Source organism: Cynara cardunculus (assembly GCF_001531365.2).
Source record: "Cynara cardunculus var. scolymus isolate 2C chromosome LG 2, CcrdV1, whole genome shotgun sequence".
Lineage (NCBI taxonomy): Eukaryota > Viridiplantae > Streptophyta > Magnoliopsida > Asterales > Asteraceae > Cynara > Cynara cardunculus.
Genome location: NC_037529.1, coordinates 15,471,579 through 15,475,723, shown reverse-complemented (window position 1 = coordinate 15,475,723; position 4,145 = coordinate 15,471,579).

Here is a 4,145-nt window from a genome sequence, read left to right as displayed (position 1 = left end):
AAATAAAAATGTATTTTTTAAACATGTTTTAATTGATATACGATTATGTATGTTAATTTGATAAAAGTTTAAAATGAAACATTTAAAAGTAAATGACGTAAAGTAAATTCATTAATTAATTATAGATGTATAAAGTGTAAATTTAAAATTATAAATTTAAAAAAATCGGTTGTGAGAGGATGAGTATATGTGAGGAGAGGAGGAGGTGAAAAAGTGAAAAAATGAAAAAGTGGGTATAAAGGGTATTTTGGTCATTTAGTATTTTAAGACTTTAAGACATTTGCTAAATTTGCTTAATAAGATAGTATAGATATATATATATATATATATATATATATATACTAGGTTCGATCCCGTGTATTCTACGGGGTAATTCAAAAAAATTAAATCATGTCAGGAATTTATCTTACATATATGAATGATCATCGAAAGTACGATGCTACTTCAGACTTGTACTCCTGAAATAACTCTGAAAAATGACTTTTTAGACTTGAATTTAGAAATTAATAATTAGTTAAAATGAAGTTAACCCTAGAATAAAATTGAATTTAAAAATGAAACTATATCAGTAAATTGAATTTAAACTTAGAAAAACGCATGTGTCAAATCTGAAGACGAAGTCTGAAGACCTTGAGTTCAGAGTTATTCAAATACCCAATATCTTTGAAAAAGATCTCATGGTAAAGTTTGCATCATACAAAGCAAGACCAACCAGAGCTCCTCTGGTCCTTAAGGACTAGAGCCCCTGTGGACTCACCAACCAAAAGCGAGGTCAACCAAAGGCGGTCTACAGTGTCATTGTAGAGAATCCTTGCCCTGTTTTCCACCCCTCTTGTCAACCAGAGCCCCTCTGGTTTGTCTATCCAAAGCCTCTAAGTCAAAAAATGTTAATACTTAAAGAATTTGAGTTTCAATTATAACCAGAGACCCTCTGGCATGAAGATCAACCAGAGCCTCTCTGGTTCCTTTATGATGGATTGGAATATATTTTTCAAGGTTCAAATAAACAACTAGAAGAAAAGTCATCCAAAAGCCAGACCAACCAGAGGGGCTCTGGCTTACAAGACTAAGTCTAAGTCTTAAAGACTTATCTTCAAAGTCAAGATAGGTTTATTACAAGACTTGTACTCTTGAAATTACTCTGAAGTAAAACTTTTCAGACTTCACAGCTCTGTATAGGCAAGCTAGAAGCTCTGCATGCACTATGCAGAGGCTCTGCATGGTGCTCCGTTTAGAAAAGAAGACTATAGAGTTCGATTGAGCTAACTCTGAAGTAGGGGTGCTCAAAAACCCGATGAACCCGACCAACCCAACCCGAATTTAAAAAAAAAAAAACCAACCCTAGGTAACCCGATGCATGATCGATAAAAAAATTAGCCAACCCGACCTTATTGGGTTGGAATCGGGTCAGGCCCAAAAAAACCTGACCAGCCCGACAACCCGACCTTAACTTTGGCATTGAATTGTAGATGACAATCATGACATGACCAACCTCAACGTCAAGAAAGCGAAAGCATCGGGGTTGGAAACGTCTAAAACTATTGTTGTTGATTAATGTATTATCATTTGGTTTAAACATTTTATTGTAATATCTAAATATTTGATGAACTTGCATATTATCTTGAATGGTCGGTCATATTTCAAAGAAAAGTTTCCTTTATTTTTATGTGATTTTACATTGTTTAAACACAACCCGATCAACCCGAACGGGTTGGGTTGGGTTGAAAATTTTCAAACCGCCAACATTGGGTTGGGTTGTTAAAACGGCTCCAAACCGATCAACCCGGGCCGTGAGCACCCCTACTCTGAAGAATGACTTTTCAGACCTGTACTCTGGAAATAACTCTGAAATAAAACTCTGAAGAATGACTCTTCAGACTTGTACTCTTCAAATAACTCTGAAGATTAAAATCAATCCCATTAGTTCAGAGTTCAGACTTCTAAGTCTGAAAAAAAAAGACTTAAGAGTTTAGACTTCAGAGTTCGGGTGAACTAATCTGAAAAGGAAGACTTTAGAATTCGGGTGAGCTAACTCTGAAGAATGATTCTTCAGACTTGTACTCTTCAGGATTGTAGAAGACTTCAGAGTTCAGACTTCTAAGTCTGAAAAAAAAGAATTCAGACTTCTTTTTCTAAGTCTAAAAAGAAGACTTCAAAGTTTAGACTCCAGAGTTCAGGTGAGCTATGTCTGAAAAAACAAACTTCAGAATTTGGGTGAGCTAACTCTAAAGAATGACTTCAGACTTGTTCTCTTGAAATAGTTCTGAAGCAAAACTTTTCAATAAATTGAATTACAATAAAATAAAGTTAACCCTATAATAAAATTAAATTTAGAAATGAAACTATATCAGTAAATTGAAAATTTTAAACTTAGAAGTAAACACCATTTTTTTGGGAATCAGTTATCACACGAATTAATTAACTCAGGAATAAAATCAATTGTATCCTAAATTAGTGGGATTAATTGAATAAGATAACATATGTCAATCAAATAAGTATAAATGAAATGTTAATGTAATTATGTCTATATACGTTCAAATGAGTCTAATTGAACCACTAATATAAATTGTGTCTAGATACTTGTTTAGGTGGGAAAACAAGAAAACCGACTTACCAGAAGATGACACGTGTCATCCAAGTTACTTATTTATTATAAATATATATTTATATTATATTAAAAAAATGAGTTAAAGTTATATTGAATTTTTAGGAGGTACAATCAATTAAGGATATTCTACAAGCTATTAAAGCTTATAACCTCTTTTCAATTTCAAAATTACATTTTATATTCTTATAATCAATGATTTAATTTACTTTATATCCCTTATTTTTTTATTTTTTATTTTACACCCTTATCATATTAACAAAATTGTATATGAACTAAAATGCATTAAAAATGCATTTTTTTAATAAATAATATCATTATAATCGTCTCGTCAATGCATTTAAATTATGCCTAATATTGAATATTTTTGGATTTAATAATACTATTAAATATCATGAATACCTATGAATTAATTTGTTTTATATCCATACATTTTAATTTTTCATTTTATATCTTTATCATATTAAAAATACATAATCATATATTATACATTAAAATGTGTTTTCTTTATTTAATACACTTTATACCATTATTAATTGTTCGTAATTAATTATAAAACTATCATATACTGCTATAAAAATTGCTCTCATAGATGGAGGAGTTAAAGTCTTCATCATATCGTCTTGGAATACATGACTTAGGTCACACAAATTAAGACGAAGGATAATTCGAGGAGAGTCCCACATTTTGAGGTATTTTTTAGGATCTTTGTTTTTTCACGGACTATATTTATCTGTTTTTTGCAGTTATTATTTTCACCCTATTTCTCTTTTCAGAAAGTTATGATTTTTAATTTTCTTTTTTCTTTGTTGGTTTTATATGATATGGATTCGATCGTAATTCACAAGTAAATACCGAATATGAAGAACGTCAATTTTGACTTCAAATCTCTTATTGTCATCATGTTGGAGATGTTACTTTTTCTCTTTTCATGAGAATGGGCCCCGACCCGTCGGGGAACTCGGTCCATCCGCCCCGGTCGGGGACGGGGATTCCCTGCTAAATCGGGGATGGGGACGGGGACGCGGATCCCTATTTGTCTCAAACCAGGGATGGGGACGGGGACTGGTAGGGTACTCTCCGCCCTGTCCCGTACCTGTTATATATATTAATTAATTAATATATATATATATATACATATATATATATAATCTATTTCAACTAAAGTGGTAGTTTATAATTTCTTATTTCCTAACTTGGTTTATAATTTAAAATTGTTATTTTTTGGATGTTAATATGTCATATTTTGGATATCAAGTCAAAATACAATTACTCGATAAGTTTTGTATATTACTCGATATGGTTTTATATTACTCAATATCTTTTGATAAATATGACTTTTAAGTTTTTTTTGGATTTAATTGATTTTTTTTAGGTTATTAGTTCTTATATAATGTTGTGCTTTTTTTTGTATCAAATTAAACTCATTTTGGTTTTAGGTTTATTGAAAATGTTTGAGATTTATACATGTATGGTCTCTCACATATTTAATTTAAAATGACTTATATAAACGGAAAAAAATCCCCGTTTCTCCTTTGGG